This window comes from Panthera uncia, chromosome A2 (assembly GCF_023721935.1).
Source record: "Panthera uncia isolate 11264 chromosome A2, Puncia_PCG_1.0, whole genome shotgun sequence".
Lineage (NCBI taxonomy): Eukaryota > Metazoa > Chordata > Mammalia > Carnivora > Felidae > Panthera > Panthera uncia.
In genome coordinates this window covers 79,308,244-79,334,468 of record NC_064816.1, presented here as the reverse complement: position 1 = coordinate 79,334,468, position 26,225 = coordinate 79,308,244, and the positions used below count along the sequence as shown (strand labels likewise).

Below are 26,225 nucleotides of genomic sequence, written 5' to 3'. Positions count from 1 at the left end.
GTTGGTTCTATATTTCCCTGCTGACTAGAACTTAGGATAATATATAAATTTAAAATATCTAGTCTAAATTTCCATGGAAGTTTGTTTATGGAAATAAGACTGTTTCTCACAACTCCTGCAGGCTACATCAAAGAGTGCTCCTATGAGCCTTGTCTGTGTTTTCTATCATTGATGGCTTTTATATTTATTTAAAAATATTTTTTAATGTTTATTTTTGAGAGAGAGAGGGAGGAATGTGAGTGGGGGGAGAGGCAAAGAGGGAGGGAGACACAGAATCTGAAGCAGTCTCCAGGCTCTGAGCTGTCAGCACATAGCTCAACACGGGGCTCAAACCCATGAACTGTGAGATCATGACCTGGGCTGAAGTTGGCCACTTAACTGACTGAGCCACCCAGGCACCCCTCATTGATGGTTTTTAATATGTGACCAAAAGATATCTCCAACTCCATGCAAACTCAGGTGTGTTTTGTAAACAGCCATTATAAGTAAATCTTTTTAAAGGCCCTTTAGGAAAAAAGTTACTTGTGTCTCTTGGCCACACAGTTATTTAATACCTCAAAGGAGGCCATACTGGTATGACTTTCTTTTACCAAAACTATGCAGCTCTTGCCTCAATAAGCTAAATACACAAAGATGTTCAGTGGAATTGACTTTTTTATTATCCTCCTCGTCTTTTTTTTGCCTGGAAACCCAATCTTGCTGATCTATATCTTTTTTCCAAGGTTTTCTCAAGAGTCCTGCTTATAGATGGGAATCACATCAGCAATCTCCCAGTCCCCTGGCAAGGTGACTGTTTGCAACAACAGTTTACACATTTGGCCAACAGTTCCACAATTTCACCCTTGAGTTCCTTCAAAACTCTTGGGTGAATGCCATCTGGCCCCAGTGATTTATTTATGTCCAATTTGTCAACTAGACTTGGAACACCTTATGTACTCCTCACCTTTTGATCTATTACCTCTGACTTGTTTGATTCCACCTTCCCTTCTTTCTCTCTTATTTCTATTTGGTTAGATCCTCATTAGATCTTTTTTTTTTTTATTGCTCAAAATATCATCATGCTAAAATAAGCTTCCCCATTTCATGAACTTTTCTTAAAATACTATGTAGAGTCATATTTCATTTTTGTTCCTTAAATTACATGGCCAAGCTAAGTATTTCATTTTTGTTATTCAAGTTATTTGGCCAAGGTATGAACAGCATTGCTAGATAAAATTTTGGTATAAGTCAGACATCAGAATCAAAGAATGGAAGAAATAAATGTCACCTAGACTATTATAATAAACATTCCCAGAGAATAGGAAAAAGTCAATGAAATAGAACTTTCTATCAATAAGACCTTTGCTAGGAAAGGCAAAAATTTTCATGTAAGCCTTCGTAGGTTGAGTTAAACAATGCAGATGAGTATGTAGGTTGTTATCTCCCAGTGTGATTTAATGGTTTGTTTTGAATGGAGTGTTCCTAAAAGAGACTGAGTATATACTTAAACTTTATTTGGTTTTTTTATTTCTCAAGAAAACAGCTTTTTTGTTCTGATGCCCTTTTGATTTTAAAAATTTACACATTTTCTATTTGAAGCACTCCCCAAATTTTTCAGTTCATGGAGTAATTCTTTACTCCTTGTTCCTCACTTCCTGCCAAGAACCATTGGTGTGTACTGTTTGGTAATTGCCACTGTTTAGCCCTCTGAAGGGCCTTTATTCAAGTGTTAGATTTAGTGATTCTAGTTACTATTGTTCTGGTAGCAATAAAAAGGCAAATGATGAGCGGGCTTTCAACAAACAGTTCTTTATTGGGGCCCAAACTATCCTGGACTAACTCCACCCTAAATCGTTGTGGCATACAACTTAGAAACTCAAAAGGGTTTGAATAATAACAGGAACTCCAAAGTAACAAAACAGCTAGTGTACCCTAGTGTCCTCTGGCATCACCATCCACTGAGGACAAATTAGGTCACTTTAACATTAATGCCTGCTTATGCGAGGCTCTGTCTGATCGGAAGGACCTTAACCCCTTTTCTGAGACCTTCCTACAAGTGTTTTTGGGACGCTATAAACGGTGTGGTCTGTCAGTTCCCATTCAAGCTCAGGGTAGTTCTTCCTATGCTACTTGACTGACCCATTGTCATTGTCCTGTACTCAGAAAGTGGCTTGGAGAAGCTTCACCACAGCCTTTTCTGTGTTCATAACACTACTAACTTACATGAACAGGGAGCTGTCAAAGCTGCCGGTCTCCCAGACGTTAAAGTATAATTGGATTCTCTGTAAGGATTGAAAAAATGGTTAGATCTCCTAGACCTTCTTTGAAAAGCAGCATTGCTCAATCCCAGACTCAATCCCAGAGAATGACATCATTCCTAAAATCAGCTCTTTCAGCTTCTCTTCTTAACCTTCCTGCCTTTAGTGGCTTTAAACCAGATCAAGTATTTGGGTGGGAATAGGTGCCAAGATGTTACCATCATTCCAATCATCATTATCCCTGTTAGTCTTGTGTCTCCTTACACACACACACACACACACACACACACACACCTATAGCAACTAACTAAAGAACATAGACCAAAAGATTCCCAGAATGCTTACCCACCAGTTCTAAAAGCAACCTAGTCCTTAGTATGGGCTCACCAAGGATGTGCTTCTTATTGCCATTTATCTAGGGTTCTCCTTAGCAAATACAATATTCCTTTTTGGATTAATAAAAAGACTTTATTCTTTTTAAAATTCTCATAAATGCTAGGAATGACCTGGTGTCACTTCAAAAATTAGAGGTGGGCTCAAGACACTAGAACTTGGATTTCCAAAATGCAGATACATATCCAGAAGCATTGCTTGTGCACTAATTCACGTTCTAGAAATTTCAGGCTGGCCAATATTTATTGAGATTATGCATCGCCTAACTACTTTCTGTAATGAATTTTCTAATTGCTAGGCAACTAACCTTATTTTGGGGAGAAACAGAGAAGGTATTCCTTTCTGACCTCCTGCTAATTGCAATGTTCAAAACTTACTTGCTATTTGTCAGCAAAGATAAAATGATATCATTACCATAACTACTACTAGTCCAACTATCCCTATTACTACTACCTTCATTTCTTCTCATTTACCATGGGCCAGGATTTATGCTAAATACAGTCCGTTATAGCATCACATTAAACCCCCGCAAAACATTTTGAAACAAGATTATATTTTCACTTTCCAGATGAGAACACTGAAACTCACTGTACCATCAAATTTAACTTCCCTAGAGAGCCAACTTTCCTAAAGAGGGTGTTAAAAAACAAAATTCAACTGAATAAATTTGAAGATCTAATTGACTTTATTAAAAAGTTCATTAATGGGGCAGCATCTAGCAAGTAGAAGGCAGCTCCAAGGACTTGTACAAAATGGAAGGTGTTTATAGGAAGGAGCAGCGTGGGATGAGAAAGTTATTACAAAAGAAAAGGACCCAAGCAAAGTAACTTTCCCATAGGGAGAAGATCAGGGAGTCTTATCATGTAGATGATCTCATCTTCCTTTGGGAAATGGAGAGGACCTATGTGGCCAATTACTTCATTGGTGCTGATCAGAAAATTCCTGACTGCAAGTTAAGACTATGTTTCTGAGGGAGGTTGAAAGTGTAACTAGATCAGGTATTAAGCTCCAGTTTTGGGAGTTGGCCGAAGTGACACTATTTTCGGCCTATGTTTTTATTTTTAGCAAGGGAGATTGGTTGATATGGCACCATCCAGTTCTTCACTGTTCAGTAGGGTAGCCACTAGCAACATGTGACTATTTATATTTAAATTCACTTAAATGAAACTAAAATTCATTTTCTCAGTCACACTGGCCATATGCCACAAGCTCAGTACCTGCATATGGTAGTGGCTACCATATTGGACAATACAGATTATAGAGTATTTCCTTCATCATAGAATGTTCTGTTGAAAAACAATGATCATTCTCTCTCACCACTGCCCCAACTTTTTTCATTAATGAAAGCATCAGTGTGCTGACCCCCACCTTCATCTTCTCTGCCTTCTAGTGTCCTTCTGTTTTACTCACTGTTGGGATAGCTTTATCTATTTGTAAGTAGATCTTCCTTTGATAGATTATTTGGTTATTGTTTAGCAAAAAAATATGGAGTTGCAATCATTCTTCCAATTATGAATATTTGCTTCCCTAGTGTACAATTTATGCTTTGCTCTTCTGTTGCCATTTCTTTCTGCATTTGCAATAAATTTTGTTTCAGGATGAATCATCGTATACTCTTTTGGAAGACATTTTAAACAGTACCTGAGCTCATCATGTGTTCAACCATGGCCCTAACTCAAAGGTCCTCAAACACACAAAAGTGACAACAGCTGCCTGGATGACAGTGATTAAAACTTGCCATAAATGGTGAAACACATCTTAATTTCTGAGCGTTTAAGTATGAAAATTAAAGTTCATATCAGAGTTTATAAAAAGTAAAAGCTCTGAATAGAAACTCTTCCACTGAAGTTTGTGTAACTACAGACAATTTATCCAACTTCTTCAAACTTGTTTCCTAATCAATAAAACAAGCACAATGTCTGCCCCCACAGGATGATTGTGTTAGCCAAACGAAATATTTGTAAATGACTCAGCACTTACTAAGCACCTGTTAGGTACAAAGTATTTGCTATCATTTGGAAACATGGACAAATAAAATTTGGTCTTGTTCTTTAAAAAGTCACAATCTTGGGGTGCCTGGGTGGCTCAGTTGGTTGAGAATCCGACTTTGGCTCAGGTCATGATCTCATGGTTTATGAGTTCGAGCATGTCGGGCTCTGTGCTGACAGCTCGGAGCCTGGAGCCTGCTTCAGATTCTGTGTACCACCCACCCCACCCCTGCTTGTGCTCTGTCTCTCTGTCTTTCAAAAATGAATAAGCATAAATAAAAAAAAAAATTAAGTTACAATCTAGGGGGTGCCTGGGTGGCATAGTGGTTAAGCATCCAACTCTTGATGTTGGCTCGAGTCATGATTTCACATCAGGCTCTGTGCTGATGGTGTAGAGCCTGTTTAGGATTCTGTCCCTCCATCTCTCTGCCCTTTCCCCACTTGTGTGCGCTGTCTCTCTCTCTCTCTCTCTCTCTCTCTCTCTCTCTCTCTCTCTCAAAATAAATAAACTTAAATTTTTTTTAAAAACTCACAGTCTAGGATGGGAAACAAACATGAACATCAGAAATATACTGTAGAATTATAAGTATTATAGTGACTAAGTGAAAGACGGGAGATGTGGCATTAAGGAAGGATGGAATGATAAACTTGTGGAGATGGAGGTAGAGACAGGAGGAAAGGCAGGAAGGAGGAAGCTTTCAGAGAGGTCTGTGAATGTGAATCCCTTCCCTCCTTCAATCATGAGTAAATGTCTCAGAGCAGAAGCAATGAATGTTTTTGTTAAGAAATTTGTTCATTTTTATGGCTTGTCAGGACCAAGAATGGGTCATTTCAGGAGTTTTAGTTTGCTTCAAAATAAAATAACAGCCTTTCAGTATATTGGTCTCGAGAATTGGAATGATGGATAGCAAAATCTTCATACTGTCCTGCCCCCAAAGTGGCTATATTTAGTTACTTACCTAAAATAATAGAGAATGGATTTATATTTCCTGATCTTTTCACTTTCTTTTCTTAAGGTTTTATCCTTTATTGCAAGAAAAATAAGAATGGTATTTCAGTGACCACCATTCACTGCTATACACACACACACACACACACACACACACAGCCCTTTTTTAATCCTTACTAGTCTAAAGTTATTTTAGGAGACAAAAAGTATTTAGAATATGCCCTTCTAAACCATGCCTAATATAACTTAAGAAACCTACAGAGAATAAATCACTCTTCTTAACCATAATGAGCCTTAGAGTAAAATGACTTGATATAAATAATTTATATAATGTTCAAAACATTTAATTAAATTAAAAGTGACAATATTTATTTCAAATTATGTGTGTAACATAAATGATAAATATTTAATATTAATCTTTAATGCAGAGTTCTTCTTTTGTAGCAGGTATCCTCTACATTCTTGGACTCAGCCCTGGCTTACCACATGAGTGTTTCACTTACCCATCCTTCCTCACCCCCACATCATTGTTATTGTGTGTGGGAATCTTTTGCATTCTTTTGTATCTTTCCTTAAGAATTCCATCAGCTAGGAGCACCTGGCTGACTCAGTCAGTTAGGTATCCAACTTCGGCTCAGGTCATGATCTCAAGGTTCATGGGTTTGAGCCCCGTGTTGGGCTCTGCATTGTGAGCTCCTTCAGATCCTATCTCCCTCTCTCTCTTACCCTGCCCTGCTCATATGCTCTCTGTCTCTCAAAACTAAACATTAAAAAAATAATTCCACCAGCTAATCTTTATTTTTCCAGCATATTCACTTCATTTCAGACCATGTTATACCTTGTCAACAACTGCCTTGATGTTGTTACTTGACATTTCTTTGCCCTTGTACATTGTCCCATTGCTGCATCTAGCAGCTGGCATCCATACTCACTCTTACCCAGTTTGCAGGCTTCCATTCTTGTCTATTCTGCTCCGTAGGGCTGAGAGTTGCCCCCACCACCCACTCCAAGCAATAGCCCTGCCTCCCGGAAATCTCTACCTGTCTTGGAGCCTTGATACGTCATCAACATACAAAGGATTGGTCTGTATCCCAGCTCCAAAAGATGAAACATTCACATTTAAAAGCTAAAAACATTTAAACTTCACTTTATAGTTGTGAGAGTAATTGGTGCTCATGTTCAAAGTCTTACAGAACATCTGGTTACATGTTTACAGACCTGTAAACCATTACTATCACCACTGACAGATCTACTTGCTCCTATTTGTGGGGCTGAGCATGTCTTCTTTATAGTACCCAGAGATGCTTTGGGACTCCGTGAGACATTTGCCAGAAATACTTCTTTCCATTTTATACTTTAGAGTCAGAAAATGGGAGCAGAGGAAATATATTTCATGCCAAATTACATAATATTTTTCTACCATTGAACTAGCCTTGTTATTTTGAACTTGGCCATTATGTTTTATCACCTAGTACCTACATCCAGTGCACATAGAAAGAATGTTCTTAAAACTTCTCTGCTTAACATATTCTGTATTCAGAGCTAGTAAATAATGTCTTTGTTTCATTTTTAAAATTTTTTTAATGTTTATTTATTTTTGAGAGACAGAGAGAGACAGAGTATGAGTGGGGGAGGGGCAGAGAGAGAGGGAGACACAGAATCCAAAGCAGGCTCCAGACTCTGAGCTGTCAGCACAGAGCTCAATGCAGGGCTTGAACCCCCAAGTCATGAGATCATGACCTAAATGAAGTCAGATGCTTAACCAACTGAGCCACCCAGGCGCCCCTCATTTTTGAATATTTTATAAACCTTTTGAAATGCAGTCTACCTATTTTTGAAGACTGCACCCTATTCCAATACCTTGTCTCTGACTTCAGTGTTTCATCCAGCAGCACAACTTAGCACATTTAGATGGAATGAAGGTCACTGAGAATTTATACAGTTCTATAGCTCTTCAGATCCCCTGCTTAGTACAAAATTAATTAACAGCGTGAAGATATAATTTAATCTTATTCTGGTTTATTATTAGCTGAAAACTAGAAGAATATGAGGCACAGGCTTTATATGAAGCCTTAAAATCAATCCTGGATGTATATAATAAAATATATTATTACCAATTTTTAAGATTGGTAAGTAGTTTTTACAGTTTTTAAAAGATCTGCATGTAGTTTTATGATTTCCTAAGTTTGACCTTTTTATGAAATCTTTCATCACTTAACTCTATCCCTGCCTCACTTAGGTTAAATTGGGGCATGTATTTTTCAGATAACAGAAGCCACAAAACCTCATTATTTAAATGTCTAAAATAATTACCAGTTTAAATTTCTGAATAGATATCTTACCAACTCCTAATATTTACCTACTTTGTGTATTTTGCACTGGAGTACTATTAAAAGCATGCTTAAACATTAGCACAAAATATTTGTTAAACCTATTTAACCTTTTGTTCTGAAGCCAGATGCAGGTCACTTACTTGCCAACCTGGGGTGCAGGGCTGCCCCAATTCCATAAATAGCAGGTAGAATATATTTCTATGCTAGAGGTAAAGGTGTGTATATGTGTGTGTTGTGAGTACATGTATATGTCTGATGTGAGTAGCTAAATGCATGTGTGTGTTTTCAGAAAAAAAAAACAACTTGTTTTATTTCATTTGCTCTCTCCTTTAGTCTTTTAAAGTTAGAAGTTAATGAAGTTTTTTCTGTTAATAAAAATAATACATGTTTTATTTGAAATTTAGAAAATAAAAAAATACAAAGAATGAAATTAAACTCAACCACAATATTATTATTCAGAGAAAACTCAAATTTGGGGGTATTTCCTTTCAGTCTTCTTTCTATCTGCAAACTTTCTGGTGTTTTGTTAGACAAAATTAGACAATTATTCTGGATATACTGTTTGATATTCTGCTTTTTTAATATAATAATATATATTTACATATTATATCTTATTCTTTTCCACCATGCTACTAAATACTTTGTGTAATGTGAGTCATATTTTATATTCAATTTAACCATTCCATTATTTATGGGCATTATGTGGTTTCCAACTTCTTTTTTTTTAATTTTAGAGAAAGAGAGGGAGAGAGCTGGGGAGAGGAGCAAAGGGAGAGAGAAAGAGAGAGAATCATAAGCAGGCTCCAGGCTCAAGGCAGAGCCTGACTTGGGGCTCGATCCCACAACCCTGGAATCATGACCTGAATTGAAATCAAGAGTCGCACGCTCAGTTGACCAAGTCACCCAGGTGCCCATGTGGTTTCCAACTTACTAAAATTAATGCTTCACTCTTGGGCATCAATCTTTCCACACATCAGTTGCCTTCTAGAAATGGAATACTAAAGCAGAAGACACTCCAGTTTGCATCTCTGGGCAATACCTCACTATTATTTGTATAGCTTCTTACTAAAAGTTTATAATGGCTGGAGTATGTTCCCATCGACTTTGAAAAGTGCTATATAAATTCACTTTTCATAGTAGCCAGACAATTTTGGCTGTGTCTATGTACAATGCAGATTCTGAGTAAAAGTTAAAATAAATCCTCTGCCTTCTGCATTCTTGCTTTCTTCACATTCCACCAAACCTTTATTGGCCTTCTGGAGCTGCAACATGCAAAGATTTCTTCTCTTCCTTGCCCTGTGTGTCGCATGTGACAATGTTGATCCTGCAACCAACACCTTCCTTGAAAACTCCCAAAGACATACTCTCCTGGTGTTCTTCCTACCTCTGAATAGTCTCACGTTTCTTTGCTTGATCAACTTCCCTTGCCCTCTCTTTTATTAAAAAAAATAATAATAATTACTTAACATTTATTTATTTTTGAGAGAAAGAGACAGAGCGTGAGCAAGAGAGGCGCAGAGAGAACGGGAGACACAGAATCGGAAGCAGGCTCCAGGCTCTGAGCTGTCAGCATAGAGCCTGACACTGGGCTCAAACTCACGAGCGGTGGGATCATGACCTCATCTGAAGTCTGACCTTTAACCTCCTGAGCCACCCAGATGCCCCTCCTTGCCCTCTCTTTTAAGCTACACATTCCCTCCCGGGCTTTTCCAGCCACTCCTGCTGCCTCAGCTACCCCTTCTACAATGACTTTCAAATTTATGTTCCCAGAGAAAAATTATTTTTGAATTTCAGAATCACACTTGCAACTCATTAGGCATTTCCACTGGTGGCATCTCAAAGTCAGTATATGCAGAGCTGGACTGAACTCTGTTCCACTGTATTTCACCCAAGCCTCTAATGTCCCTGTAATGCTGTTATGATTGAATAATGTTCTAAATCCAAGTCTGCATCTTTGTGAACTATAAATGAATCTGGATGATTTCAGACACAATTTTCTTCCACTAATGGATTGAATCTTTTGTCAGATTCAGTTGACCTAAATTATGTATCAGTTCAGAGTTATTTGTAAATGTAAATTGGTCCTTACACAGATTATTATCTTAAAATGTTTAAGTGCTAACCTTGGAGAGGACCCTTAAAAAACAATCTAGTCTTTTCTCATTTCACGAATAAGACAATTGAGGCCCAAAGATGAAAACTGATTTTTTTCAAAATAATACAGCTAACTGATGGCAATCTCGCCCCAGACTAGATGTGTCCTGGCTTAGATAACATGATTTTTTCTTTAAACCCTGCCCCCCTCCATGTGCAGAATAACATTATTGAGATATTAAAATGTTCTCATTGATTGAGGAGGTTTTTGGAACCTAAGGGAAAATGGAAAGTGGAGATGGTGGTTAACAACTTAAAAAAATACATTTGTATGCTCATATTTTAGGCTTTAGAAATTGGAAATTTGTGATAATCAAGAGAAACATGGAACTGAAGTTCACATTAGTTGTATTTCTGTAAATAGGAGGTCTTCAAAAACAATTTAGGCGTAAAAGCCTGAAAACAATGTTTTCAATCTCAAATAGACTGTTCTCAAATATTTTGGAATTGTTTTTTTGGATAGCATACCTTTGATAGTTCCCAGGTGCCTGTAAGATTAAGTCTAAGCTCTCAACCACATACAAAACACCTTCCATCCACCCCTAATCCACTGTTGTGGTTTCATCTTCTGTTTACTCCTCTGGGAGCCCACTTCAGTCACATTAAGTGCTATGTCATTCCCCAGAATAACATTTCACACCCCACTAATGCTTGTCATGCTGTTTTCTTTATTTTAAATTCCCTTCCTTCCCATTCCCATCCCTCCTCCGTGATAACCAAACTCCAACTCATTCTGGATACTGTAGCTCCAGTGTCACCTATTACTTCCTCCTGTGAAGCCTCCAGAGTGTTCCACATGAAATGAATCCCTCCCTCCTGTGATCCCCAAGCACCCTGACCATTCCTGTCAACTTTATTAAAGACAGTTGCTGGACAGTCTCCCTAATGCCCATACACCTTGACCATAGGCTGTTGAAGCTCTTCAGGGAGGAACTGTTGGGTCTTCTTTGCCCTTACTCTAGCACCTGGGGAAAACTAACCCATAACCCTTCTCGAAGGACAGATTGTTCAAGGAATGCTGAAATGGGACCTTCTCTGAATATACAAAGTTTATTTCATCAATGCATAAAAGAGAGGCCTTCTTAGATACCACTTAGTTTAGTTCCAATAATTTTGTAGACTTGTGATAAATGTATTGTTCTCTCACAGTGCCTTGAAGTCACACTTGACGATGACTTATCCCCAGTTAATTTAAGATTTTATTACAAAATAGAAAATAATTTTAAAATCCCAATCTTAGGACCAAGACTTAGATTATAATTTTAAAATATGATATAATTTGCAGCCCAGTATAATGATAACAGTGTGTATCATGAGAGTGCCTAGTCTTACCTGGGATATTAGCTCCTTTCCCCCACTCATTTACATAAAGCCATGAATCAGGGTTTGCTGGATGTGTATAATTATATATAAAAGCCTCATACATATCTTAAGATCTATTTCTATTATAGGACGATTAAATGGCCATAATATATTTAAATTTATCCATGTTCTAATTTATATGTCAGTAAAGCCCCACAGGAAAATACTAATTGAGACTAAGGCTATTTGTTGGTCCATATAAACCCAACACAAGAAAACACCCTCCAAGTGATTAGTTGGCACTTTAATCAGAAAATATATACTTATAAAAATGCTTACATTTATTTTTTTTTCCTTTGAGCTATGATTTACAGTAAATCACAGTTGGTCCATCAGCCATTGTTAGTTACTATCCTACTCTCAAACTTTAGCTTTAACATATATACTGTCTTAGTGTTGGCACACAAAACCATTCCAAGTACCAAGAAAAGATGATCCTTACATTTGATCATTCCATGTTTTTTAACGCTGGGAAATTCAAAGATAAAATTAAAAAAAGCTCAAGAACCAAGGTTTACCAGGTTGTCTTTTTAAAGTGAATTCAATTTATATGATATACAGTGTCATTTTAATGCATAATGCAATGTGCAATGCTATATGCTATTCCAGCTAAGTTCTGGAGAGTATCACTCAACCTTCCTTTGATTAGCTTTGGAAAGGTACTGTTACATAGGGCTTATTTTTTCATGCCCTGCCCCATATCCATTCTCACAATGAGTAAATGGCCAAAATCTCTGCTGAAATGCTTTCTATGTAACATGCTGTTTAATAACAAAAATGTATACTATTGAGAGATCATTTTTTCTGCATTATTTGTTCAATATCATGCATCTGTTTACTGCATGTTGTTGACAATCATCGTTAACATTTTTAATTATGCTAACAATAATGTTATTTATATTTATATCTGTAATTTCCTTCCCCAGTAAATACCAAAACTCAAATATGTTATATTCCCCTTGCATACTGAGTATTATTATCAAATAATACTGAGTATTTGATCAAATACTTCCTAATCATTAGCCCATGTCATCTTCTGTCCCACAGAATCTGCCATTTTCTTTATCCACTTTTACTCAGTTTATTCACTTTTCCTCATGCATTGATACCTTCCAATCCTATTCTTCTTTCCCTGATTTTGCATCCTGTCTGCTTCACAGAAGGGCAATTCATCCTTCCATTCTATCCATGCCTTTTTTACTTATTCTGGATTTATTTATGTAATTATTCAACAAGTGACTATTGAGCATCATCTATGTGCCAACAAGAGACAGGAATCAAATGGAAGTGTATACATAAGACTAAATTTTTTTAAAGCAAACATACTTAGAATCCACACTCTGGGGAATTAAAAAAGACAACAACAAATGCTATTATGGGAACACTGATGATGAAACTTAGTCCTTGCCTTCCACCATCATTTAATCAAGAGGGGAAAGATATGTTGACAAATGTAAACACTGCCACGGAGAACCAAGACATTTATTCTGGTGGCTTTGCATTGCAGATTTTAAATTTTGTTTTTGTATCAATTTTACTATTCGTTTTAATATAGCAAGGTCCAGTTTTAATGTCACTTATTCTGTAAAGACTTCTCCAAATACTCTTTCTTATATTTCAATTCCTATTGCACTTATATCTACATCACACATTTTAATAATTTTGTGTTTTTAAATTGTGGAAGCAGCAGGCTGTGTGAACACAAAATGGAAGCACCACTGAGTTCTCTTGCGGTTCTTTTTGCTGTCTTGTGGATCTTGGACTCAGTTCATCAGCTTCCCCTCTGCATTTAATACATGTTCCATTAACTGGTAATTCTCCTTCCAGGATCCCAGTGCAACAGAGATAATAAATTTGTAAAACATACAAGAAAATTTAGTTCTTTCAATAGTAATGGTCCATACACTGGGGTCAGAGCAGGATGATGGAGCACATGCAAAAGAATTTTTTAAGAAATAAGTAGCTAAGTCTGTATGTCTTATTCATATACATGCTACTCTTTTTATTATAGCTTTCTGGCATATATTTTCTCACTTAACAGATATTAAAAATAAAACTTGTAACATGACATTAAGAAAGTGTTTGTTCCTAAAAAAAAGAAAAAAGAAAAAAGAAAGTCATATGCACTGAAAGGTTGAGAACCACTCATGTTTAATAAAGGTCTTTATCCAAAAAGTAAATGGATTAGGCTTGATGGTTTTATCTTCTTCACTGACCTCCCTCTTAGTTCTTCAAAGTTAATTTACTTTGAGTTAATTGATCTTTTTCTGATGCTCCTGAAATACAGTGGGAAAGTACAGGCTTTGGAATCCAGTGGTCTTGGATTTAAATTACTGCTGTGTGAGTGAAGACAAGTTTCTTAACTTCTACGGGCCTTAGCTTCCTCATTTATAAAACAAGATTAACTTTTCCCACATTCTTTCAGGTATCTGTTTACTGGTTCAAAGGAAATTTTTTGAGTATTCTATGTACTAGAAATCATGCTGAATGCTAAGGTTATAACATCAAGAAGAAAAAAAAGAAAAACAAACAACAGGATCTCAGTTCTCATGGTGCCTGTAGTCTAGTTGAGGATATGGACAGATGTAGACAAACTGTAGACAATACATTATGATAAGTATTATCGTTGAGAGGTACTATAAAACACATAAGGGGCACCTGGGTGGCTCAGTCGGTTAAGCTCTATCTCTTAATTTCAGCTCAGATCTTGATCTCACAATTGATCTATTGTGAGACAGAGCCATGCACCAGGCTCCACTCTGAGTATGGAGGCTGCTTAAGATTCTCTCTTTCCCTTTCCCTCTGCCCCTCCCCACTTGTGCGCGTGTGTGCACACACATATTTTCTCTCTCAAAAAAATAAAAATATAAGAAAGGTAAAAAATTATGAGAATTAAATAAGATAATGTATATATAGTGTGCCTAGAAGTTCCTGTCTTAGTAGATACTCAATAATATTATTGTTGATATTTTATCTTCATCCTTTACCCTCCTAGTTTCTAACTATAAAGTAAATCCATAGATGGTCTATACTAGTATTTTCCCATAGAAATACAACATGAGCTACATATATAATTTTAAACTTTTTAGTAGCCACATTAGAAAAAGTAGAGGGGTGCCCAGGTGGCTCAGTCAGTTAAGCATCCAACTCTTGATTTTGGCTCAGGTCATGATCTCACGGTTCGCAAGTTTGAGCCCTGCATTGGGCTCTGTGCCCTGCTTGGGATTTTCTCCCTCCTCTCTCTTTCTCCCTACCCTACTCGCACTCTCTCTCTCTCTCTCTCTCTCTCAAAATAAATAAATAAACTTTTTAAAAATTAAAAAAAAAGAAGTAGGAAGAAACATGAAATCAATTTTAATATATTTGATTTAACTTAATACATCTAAAATATTATATCAACATGTAATCAACATAAAGATTTTTTAATAATTTTACTATATATATATGTATACATATATATATATATATATATATTAGTGTCCTCACTAATATATATATATATATATATATATATATATATATATATATTAGTGTCCTCAAAATTCCATGATTATATTTTACTTATAGCACATCTCAATTTGAACTAGCTACACTTCAGATACTCAATAGCCACATGTGACTAATGGCTACCAAATTGGATGACACAAGTCTATACTTTCTAATTGACCAGGATTAAGCTTCTTGAGAGGCAGTGCACTGTAGGTAGTAAGCATATAATAGGATTTTAATTAGTAAACCCAGTATCATTTCCACCCTTCCTCCCTCTCTCCTTTCCTCAGGCACTAGGTATCAAAGATAAATTAGAAGCTGTGGATCTTGCCCTCAATTCCAGTCCCCAACTCCCAATATAGTGAAGGAGAAAAAAGCAGAGTAGATACTTACAGTATAGTATAATTGCTGTAAAGGAGATTAAATGTATATGGAATTAGATGGTAAGGACAGAGGAAAGAGTCACCTGGAGATGTTTGCAATGGTCTGCACCAAGCACTTAAAGCACAAAAGTCAGACTATCCAGGTCATATCAGGTTCCCTGCTTCCGTAAAGAATATGCGTCCTAGCTCATTTCTGGCAAAAGTGCAAGGTTCCCAGCAGGGGCCTCTCTGATCACACTAGTGATGTGTGACATACTGGAGGAAAACCGGCTCCCAAACTGCTGTCATTAGACATAAAAACACAAATGCACCTCAATAAAACACACAGCTGCACTTCATTTTATTTCCTATCTGGTCCAGTCAGTTGGAGTGGACTTGTCCCATATTTTTTGTCAGTATGCAAATCTTTTTTCAAAGGATGTTTAGATGCAATAGCTCAATTTTCTTGCCAACCCAAACCTACTTATTGTTAGTGACTTGACTGTCTACTCAACTACTATGGAAAGCTTATGGAAAATCTACTTCATCCCCATAGAGCCTGTCAGCCTCATGTTGTGACCCAAAGACATGAGAGGAATTTTCTAGCATTGTAAAGTTCATATAAGAAAACTCTTAAAGACTCTTTTGGGATGCCTCAGTTGGTTCGGCGTCCGACTCTTGGTTTCAGATCAGGTTATGATCTCACAGTTTCATGAGTTCTCGGGCTCTGTGGTGGTGATGTGGAGCCTGCTTGGGATTCTTTCTCCCTCTCTCTCTGCCCCTCCCCCACTCATGCTATCTCCATCTCTCTAAAAAATAAATAAACTTTTTAAAAAAGTTAAAAAAAGAAAACCCTTAAAGACTCTACTCATTTTCTAAATCACTTAGACTTAAAGAGGTATAAATGCCTTTCAACAAAAGCTGACTTACTATCCATTCGATCTTTTTCAAAGTTTGTGTACCTATGGCAAATCAGATAAATAAAAGTAAAAATGTCCACCAAACCCCTATTTTCACTCTAGCACACTGTCCTTTGACAGATGCCTTTACTTAACTGAACTCAGTGTGTGGAGTATCATGTGATGCTAATTTGGCCTTAAGGAGGTGAAAAGCTAGATGTCTTCTCCAGATCCTTTTTTCTCAAGAGCACAGAATTCCTACCTGCAATGAGCGTATAGAATATTTATTTCCAAATAAATTTGCACCATTGTTTTGCCTTAATGGCTGCTTCTTAAAGTATATTTGTAAAAGCAATGTATAAAATATTGCTAGATCTGAATGTTTAAGAAGTCATCATTGCATCTTCTGAAGAGGATTTAATGGACTTTTTTTCTGTGCTCTATGCTGATAATTTACAACGTAATAAGGAAACACTTAGAAAACTCCTGTAGCATGTATAATTTTACCTAGTGGTAATGAATATTATGACATAGTCATGAATGTAGGAAGCTATGTAGTATTATGTGTAAATGGGCATTGAATACCCTTTTACTCTTAAAGTTTATGTTAGAGCTCGTAGTTTTCTCCTTACCATAGCTACAATAAATTCATAACAGTACAAAATGTGTGTCATGAGAGAAAATGGTTCTTCTGAGAGAAAGAAAGCATGAATATATCATAATAGCTTAGTATAAAATTTTGTTTATATAATGTAGGAAATGAAAGAAATGTTAATTGTTATAATACAAACACATAAAATCTATAAGAATGGTTAATATCAAGTTTCCTGAGGAAAATGACATTCTATCTTTCCTCTTCATGGGAAACTCATAAATCACTATGTATTAGCCAGCAGTGACAGTTTAAAATCATATTTTTTCCAACAAAAAGTGTTTTGCTTTATTATATTTTACTAGTCCAGAAAGAAAAATATGGAATTAATATATGCCCATGTTTTAAAAGAAAAATGTGAGTTCTGTGTTTGTATTTACAGTTTATAAACATTTGAAATCAAACTTACATATCAACTGTCTATGAATCAAGATTGAAAATATCTAGCTGCTAGTTACGAAAGTTAAAGTTAAATCCTGTTTTCTCTTTGGAGGAAGTTCCTACCATCTATGTTAGAATAGAGCTGGAGGTAAGAGAAATCCAGAGGCTGGGTCATGAACTCTTCTGTTCATAAATGAGAATTAAAATGTATTTATGAAAACTCTCATTTTTTTTTGTTAATTAATATACTATTACACTCTATTTCCAGGTTCATATAACCAGCTATCAACCAAAATTATTTAAACTTACATAATTTTTCAAAGTTTTACATATAGCAAGCTAATAATTAGACAAATACTTTTTATCTATGACCCTCTGACTAACGGTGATTCTAAATTTCAGTGTCATGAAATTATTCACCAATTCCCAATATCTCTGTGTATTACAGTATTTTACTTAACAAAAAATTGCAAGTATTTTCCAGGCACATTGTGTAGATATTATCTTAAAATAAGGCTTATTGGGGCAACTGGGTGGTCAGTCAGTTATGCTTCTGACTCTTGATTTCAGCTCAGGTCATGATCTCATGGTTCATGGTGTTGAGCCTCATATCAGGCTCTGAGCTGACAGTGTGGAGCCTGCTTGGGATTCTCTCTCTCCCTCTCTCTCTGCCCCTCCTCCATTCATGCTTACATGCTCTCTCTCTCTCTCTCTCTCTCTCTCAAAATAAATAAGTAAACATTTTTTTAAAAATAAGTCTTATTATCTTTTATAGACAATCATCTACATATTGTTTTTAAGTAAACTTTTGGAAGTCAAATATGCAAATGAAAAAAGTCCATTTGCAAGGCTAATTAACAATTGTTAAGAATTTTTTAATGTGTAAAAATATGGGTTTATGAAGTGTTATGCTTAATTATTTCAAAAGCATATTAAGATGATTGTTTTTAAACAAGAATATTTTGTTTTAAAAAAGCTAAAATAGTATTATGTTTAAGATAAACTCTAACAAGTAATGTTGAAATATTTTCTACCATTGTTATGCTTCCTTAATATTGCATAACTGTGTTTGACACATTTAGTATACAATTTGAAAAAGCAGCTAAATTCCTGTAGTTTTAAATGAGAATTACTTTGTGTATTTTGAAATAGTCTTGGGTAAGTTCTGAATAGGAGTTCAGTATAAAACAAAAAGAGCTTTATTTCATAGAGAAACTAATCAAGATATAGTACACTACCATCCACATCTTAGGCTTATGAACTATGTATTCAGTTTCATATATTTTAAGATTGTATTTAAGTGAGGGGCGCCTGGGTGGCTCAGTTGGTTAAGCATCTGACTTCAGCTCAGGCCATGATCTCACGGTCCACGGGTTTGAGCCCCATGTCAGGCTCTGTGCTAACAACTCAGAGCCTGGAGCCTGCTTCAGATTCTGTGTCTCTGTCTCTCTCCGCCCCTCCCCTGCTCATTCTCTCTCCCTCTCTCTCTCTCTCTCTCTCTCTCTCTCTCTCTTTCTCTCCCCATCTCAAAAATAAATAAACATTAAAAAAAAGATTATACTTAATTGACTGATGTTGTCCCTATTGAAATAACTATCAGAACCGAAAACAATTTTCTTTCAGAATAGAATTATTTGCCTCAGAAACTATCTACTGTAACTTTTGGCACTGAAAGTAGTATAATTAATAAGTAATACTTTTTAACTTAAAGTGAAACCGAGCCTATATAAGTTATAAGGTGAATCTCTGAAAGAAAAAAATGCTTTTTCCTCTACCCATCTAGGTTTATTGACTGGGGCCTTGCAAATTAGACTGGCAAAAGATTAACAAAAGAGAAACTAACAGATGTTTATTAATAGGTGCATCCTGCATTTATGTGGAGTACTCACTGATGAGGAATTCTAAGGAGTGGTTAGAACTTGAATTTATATACCATTTTAGCAAAGAACAATAATTTTGCAGAGAAGTGACAAGACCAAGGACAAGACTTAAAAGTTTCTAGGATTTTAAGCAAACTATGGGAAGGCAAATATATGGGGAAACAAATGGTAGATAAGGGCTAGTTTTAGCAAGGTTTCTTGTATAGAATCCTCTGGTTTCTGGGCTGATAAAAGGCCCGGAGTTGTCTGAAGTTATTAACTTGTGTGGTACCTGGTAAAGAGGGGAGAGTCCATATACAAATATATGTCTTGCCTCAGGAAAATGGGTGGACACAGAGCAGAGAGCTTTTCTTGTATCTGCCTCTTCTTAATTGTCATCAGCTCACAATAATCCTTCAGACCAAGTGGCGTATTTTGGATGGCCTATCCTGCTACCTTTACATCTATATTCCACTTCTTCAAACTGAAGAAAGTTGTGGAAATTATTTTAAATTTTAGGGAAAAAATCCTGTTTCTGGACAGCATGACCTCAGTGGTCAAAAACTTCCCAATTCTTTGCAGTTACCAAGTGAGGAAAGGAATCGTTTACATGTTAAGTTGATCTTTGAAAAATATATCATAACAAAAGAATCAAATTAAACAATAATAAAGTCACATCAAATTTGATTAAGTAATACATTACTTACATAATTATATAATGTATTAAACTCTACTATGATATTTTTAAAACTTCCTTTTAATGATATTTTCCCATCTATTATCTATTTATATATAAATCACAATATATTCGTATGCACATATCACATTTATATAAGTATATATAGATATATAAGTATTTGAAAATTTTTTAATGTTCATTTATTTTTGAGAGAGAAAGAGAGAGAGAGGAAGAGAGAGAGAGTGGGGGAGGGGCAGAGAGAGGAGACATAGAATCTGAAGCAGGCTCCAGGCTCTATGCTGTCAGCACAGAGCCCAATGCAGGACTCAAACTCAAGAACCATGAGATTATAACCTGAGCCAAATTCAGATGCTTAACCAACTGAGCTACCCAGGCACCCCTATTTATATAAGTATTTGAACAGTAAACTTATTTATCTGCTTAAACATTAATAATTCATGCAGTTACTAATATATATTTATAATTACTAAATAATTGGTTACTTAAATTGTGAGATTAATTGATTGGCTTACAATTGTAATTTTTTATTTATTTATCTGGCCTTAGCTATACACATTAAAAGTCTAGGATAACACCCACCACTACTGAAATGTGAGCTTTGCAACATGAAATATATACTATAATTGCAAACTTTGTAACACGATAGGGAATAAAACATTGTATAGCATGATATTAGTTGAAGATTCCGAACACATAAAGGAAAAAACTAGTCTTACACACACACACACACACACACACACACACACCATACCACACAACTACATGTAAAGCACTGTGCTAGACTTCTCAAAGGAATGTGCACTAGTGGTAGAGACAGGTAGGTAATAAAATTAATATAATAGAATCTTCATTATAAAACATGTCATGAGAGCAGAGGCAATATTTCTATCAAATATGGGAGGATTGGAGTCAGAATAAAGGTAGAGAAGAAAGGAACATTTGCAGTACAAGAGATGAACAGGACTCAAGATAAGGGAAGAAGCAGAAAACAGCAGTTTTTTACACCTTCTATCTAGAAAGGAGGGATGGAGAAAATCTGTTATAACTACTTATCCCCTTTTACCCCCCTACTATGTGTTATACTTACCCCAGTCCTGTGCTATAGGTATTATTGCTCCCATTTTTATAGATGAGGAAGTAGTTTTGCATCTTAAATTCTATAAAATCTAAAATAAATTATCTGTTTTTGTCATTGATTTATTTTGTAATAAATTTTACCCCTTGAAAGAAGTAGGAGGAAGTGTAAGTATGTGGACAATATCTTCCTCAAGTTAAAAGTGAAGCAAGACATCTACAAGGATAAAAATAAGAGATTAAAACAGAAAGCATAGAAGAAGTTGCATAAAAAAAGACTATCTAGGGGTGCCTGCTGGCTCAGTCGGTAGAGCACAGGACTCTTGATCTCAGGGTTGTGAGTTGGAGCCCCACGTTGGATGTAGAGATTACTTAAAAATAAAATCTTTAAAATAATATAAGAGGAAAGACTATCTAAAAAGACAACACTTAAATATATGGGCAAAAGACACAGCAGTTAATTCAACAACAATAAAAAAAGAATTTAAATATAATAAACGTGAAAAATATTTAACTGAGCTGTTATCAAAGAAATGCAAAGTAAAACACTGAGACATTTCACTTTAGGTTTGCAAGGAGTTGAAAGACTGCAATCTTCAGTACCTCTGAGTATGCCAAGGTTGCAGATGTATACTGAGGATTCCCAAGTGCTTGGGGATCAATCTATTCTTTCTTTTTTATTTTCCCCCATACTACAGATCTATCCTAAAATGTAGTGATTTTATTGTTGTTGTCCTTGTTGTTGTTGTTGCTTGTAGTTTCTAAAGCATTTTGTTACTATCCCTTGAGGGGATTAAAAGCACACTAAGGCTTCACAATACAAAGGCTCCTGAGAATTAGACAGGATGTTGTTTTTTAAGTGAATAAAAATGAAAAACCACTCTGGATGAAGGCTGACTTAGGAATTGCTATGTAAGAATTTATAGTTATAAGATAAATATACAGAAAAAAGAAGTCTGCTTTTCTTAGTCACAATGCTCTGGTTTACATTTGCCTATGACAATAAAAAAGAAAATGCCCCCAGAAAGGAATGGCTCAAGTCATGTTAAGCAATAGGACATCAAGCAGAATGATGAACATATTATTTGGGAGTATAGGGGAAATAACATCTATCAGTTTAAATCTTGTTTCTCTAAACCACAGAAATGCCCTGAAGACTATTTAAACATGAATTCCCAATAATTTTAGTTCTATTACCATGAAATATTTCTCCCAATCGTGTGTGGATGATGATGTCATGTGCCATTCCAACCTAAAAATAGCATGATCAGTCCATATCTCATTAAAAGACTAAATTTACCTCAAACTAAGGCTACTCGTCATCAAATATTGCCAACAGAATGTTGGCACAGTCTGAATGATTTAATTAAACCACTCCAGCAACCTAATTGTCTCTAGAATGTTCTTTCTTTTATTAAGAAATTGTGTGAGTAAAAACACAAGATCTGATTATACATTTGGGTTTGTCTTTTTTTTTTTTTTTTTCATTTTACTCCACTCCTCTTCACTGCCCTAATAACAACTGATTAAAACATCAGACCTGCACGCTAAATAACTAATTTTAGTTCAATAAAGACTTGACAACATTTTATAATCAATTTTATGAGAGATCATTCGAGCTGAATTTAGTTAAACTGACTGAAGTAAGTAGATAATGAAGTATTTATCTTTGCTGGAAGAGAAACCCAGGTAGAGAAGCTTTCAGCTGCTGCTGAGAAGTTCTAACTAGGAAGCCGCCAGTCACAACAGACCATTATGTTTCTAATTACCCTTATTAACAGAAGAAAAAGGAGCAGAAGATTTTCTCTGGAGAATCTTAGACAATCTGCTGTTTCCAAATAAACTAGATGATATTGGTCAATACATTCTATTTTACAGTTAGGTTTTGTCATCAGAAGAACAATGGTAAGTCAGAAAACTGAGCAAACCAAATGCAGTCAGGCATTTCTTTATGAACAAAATGTAAATGTTACATTCTTTTGTACTTACAGGAGAAAAGCTAGCAAACCCAATGTGTTCCTCAGATGTCTTTTTTGTGTATTGTTTGGGGGGGGGGGGTTGTTTGTTTATCCTTAAGAATTCTGGTTCTTAAACAACTACTTATCTGATGAACAATAATCAAACTTTCTACATGTATTTGGGTTTTGTCCATTGTAAAGACTGGCTTTCCTCCCATCATAAACTAGTAGCTACATTGATGTGAGCTATGCTTCCTCCTAGAATATCAACACTTCGCATTCTAGTTGAAATCCTGCTGTTATGCTTAAAGATATTCTCATGCATTTCACATCAGATATCAGTAAGATTTCTGCACTTGGCAGAGAAATCAACCTTGAGCATTTTGTTTGTGTGATATTAGGTTAAAATGTCTTAATATTTCTTTGTGTGCCTGTGTGTGTGTGTGTGTCTGTGTGTGTGTTGTGTTTTCAGGGGGAAGAGTGGGAGAGTACTTTTTCATTGAATTATTCCTTGGTATTATTCAATTATCTAAATTTTCATATCTTAGACTGTGATTATTTTTGCTCTTCAGGGTCTGTCTCCTTCACTGCCTCTGTCATGAATATCCATTTCAGTTACATTGATTCTAAATCTCATATTTAAAAGAAAAATATTTTACTGATTTAATAGTAACTGAAAAGTATTGCCTGATATCAAGAGGGTAAACAATTTACGAAGATGAGAAAATGGACCAGTCCAATGTCAAAAAAAATATTTGCACTGGACAGAGTTAACAGTTAAATAGGCAAGGAAAACTTTATTCAAGACTATTACAATAGGGGAGGAGATGGAACTCAACTTACCTGAAAAAAAAAAAAAAAGATTTTTAAATGCTGGGGTAGGCTCATGGAAAATCTTTGGAGGACTGTGGGGCTGGGGGAAGGGGAAGTTTGGCCAAAATGATTAAGCCATTCACTTATGCCTGCTAATTGGCAGTTATCTAATTAGGGTCCTATCCTCCTACAGAGACTGGGAAATAGAGGTGGTATCTTTTTGGTGATTACATTTGGAAGGGATGTCTCCCAAGTTCTAGAGAAAGACATTTCTGGGTCATGGAAGATTTACATCTCAGAGGCAGAGAAAGAATTTACAGCTGCAACTTTCTAAAGCAAATACTCTAAGAAATGGGAAGCCAGAGGCCCATAGTCAGGAAGAAAACTGTCTAAAGTTAAATCAAGCTGAGGAGAATGTTAAGGCCATTTTGGTCACCATGATATTACAAAAGGTACAGATAATCAAACAGGAGAAAGAAAACTAATAGTTAGGAAGGGATTTTCTGGAAGAGCGATGTTGTGAGGCACAGTTAATATCAAGAGTAAAATCAGGTTCAGGTGTGCAACTTTAATAAGCAGCCTCCAGACCCAGACATGAAATCAGCAGTAACACCATCAAGTCATTTCAGTGTTCTCTTAGTAAGTTGGTCAACTGAGTCAACACTGTTGTTTCAGTCTGATTTATTTTTGATCATGATTGCTTGATTTGATGTGACATTCCTTTGAAGAATCGTGTATCTGATTACAGCATGTAGATAGCCAATTTCTATTCTTGGCTCTTTCTCAAACATCATACTCACGCACACACACACTTCTGCTTCATGGAGGATTTATATCTTTCTTTCTCCTCCTCCTTTCTGATATGTAGTTAAAGCCTAAATTCAGTAGACAGTGTTTAATTTTATTATGCTCTCCAACATTGTTACTAAAGATGAATATAATAACCCCAATCCTCTTTAAATTAGAATTAAAGAAGACATTACAATTTAATATGTTGGAAATTTATTTCGAAACTTACCTGAAACTGGATAGAGCCCCTTCCTGCTGTGGAGATAGAAAGAACACCATTGTCAGTCTTTAAGTGGAAGTGAAGTCATCTGATAGATAATACTGGAATCCCTGTCTTATTTTTTATAACCTTGGAAGTTAGTAAATGTTCAAAAAAAAATGTTAGTCTTATTCCAGTGTCTGAGTCCTAACCAAGGTTTCTGTGAGTTTCTGGAGAATTATATTCTTAAGATCATGTTTTAGCTCTGAGTTCCTGCCCACCATTCTCTTGTTCTCACATTGCACCTTCTATGGCTGTTCTCTCCAGACCAACCGAAATGTGGAGCTCAATGCTGCTTGCTTGATCTTCTTAGAAATGTGTCACATAACACATTACCAGGTGAACAGAATTTACTGATGGTTTGAGCAAATGCATGTGTGTGTGTGTGTGTGTGTGTGTGTGTGTGTGAAGAAATTTAAATTTTTTTGGTTGCACAGCTGTGCAGTGGTTTCTGAAGCTTGAGTGTCATTGCCATGGTGTAAGTGGCTCCTGTACTCTGCGCACCTGCTGATGCCACACAGGTGATTACCTGCAGTGGTGCTATGATGGGGCTGTGTGGGTGACAGTGACCCAGGATGGCATCAACTCTACAGCAGCCCACCAAGGCTATTGCCATGGCACCCAGACTGACCATATCTACTTTGACAACTCTCCAGACTACCTTGTCTTGGGCAAGGTTGTAGGTTCCCTAGACAATGCAGGCCATGTCTGCAGCAAAACATCTAAAGGGGACAGACGGTTGTGAAATCATGTCTGTGGCCGAGAGTATGACACAACTCAAGTCACCTGCCGCACTTGGTGTGAGTGCACATTCCACTGGTGCCATGCGGTGCAGTACAAGGAGTGCAGACACCCTGTGGACATCCATACTTGTGAGGCCCCCATGAAGGCAGAGTGGCTGGACCACACTTGAACACATAAATATCTCACTCACCCCTCTGCTCCAAACCTCCTAATTTGGGGTGCTTGGGTGGCTCAGTAGGTTAGCCATCCAACTCTTCATTTGGGTTCAGGTCATGATCTCATGGTTCATGGGATCTAGCCCAACATCGGGCTCTGCACTGACAGCACTAAGCCTGCTTGGGATTCTCTCTCCCTCTCTCTCTGGCCCTTCCCCACACTCACTCACTGTCTCTCAAAATAAATTAATTAATTAAAAAAAAAACCTCAAAAGCACAAGATCTTTGCATGCACACCTTCCATAAAGGAAGGGTAAACCTCAACTCTGGGCTGCTACAGCTTCTATTTAAGGACTAGGAGAGTAATTCAGAAGGACTCGGCTGTCCTGTTTGGTTCCTGGGAAGGAATTGACAGGGGTTGTAAGAAACTGAACTGAAGGAAAGTAGAAGAGTCAGGGGTCTTCAGAATGATATAAGTTGCACTAAAGCACATGGTCAAAGCTCACTTTTCCTTTCCTTTGGAAATTTTTTTTTTTTTACTTTTTACAACTACTTTGGCTACTTCGACATCAGTATGTTTTCATAGGTTCGATTATCTTCCACTTCTTCTTTCCCTTCCTTAAATTTCTCTTCATTCCTCATGCAGAACGATTTAGTTTTCCCTTCTTTTTTCAT

General features: G+C 36.3%; 1 protein-coding gene and 1 pseudogene across 1 annotated transcript in view; both read left to right on the top strand.

Moving 5' to 3' along the window:
* Positions 1-26,225, top strand: part of MAGI2 (membrane associated guanylate kinase, WW and PDZ domain containing 2) — a 1,334,434-nt gene that overhangs the window by 945,860 nt on the left and 362,349 nt on the right. The window lies entirely within an intron of this gene.
* On the top strand, positions 3,521-25,780 carry LOC125931039 (protein Wnt-2b-like; annotated as a pseudogene).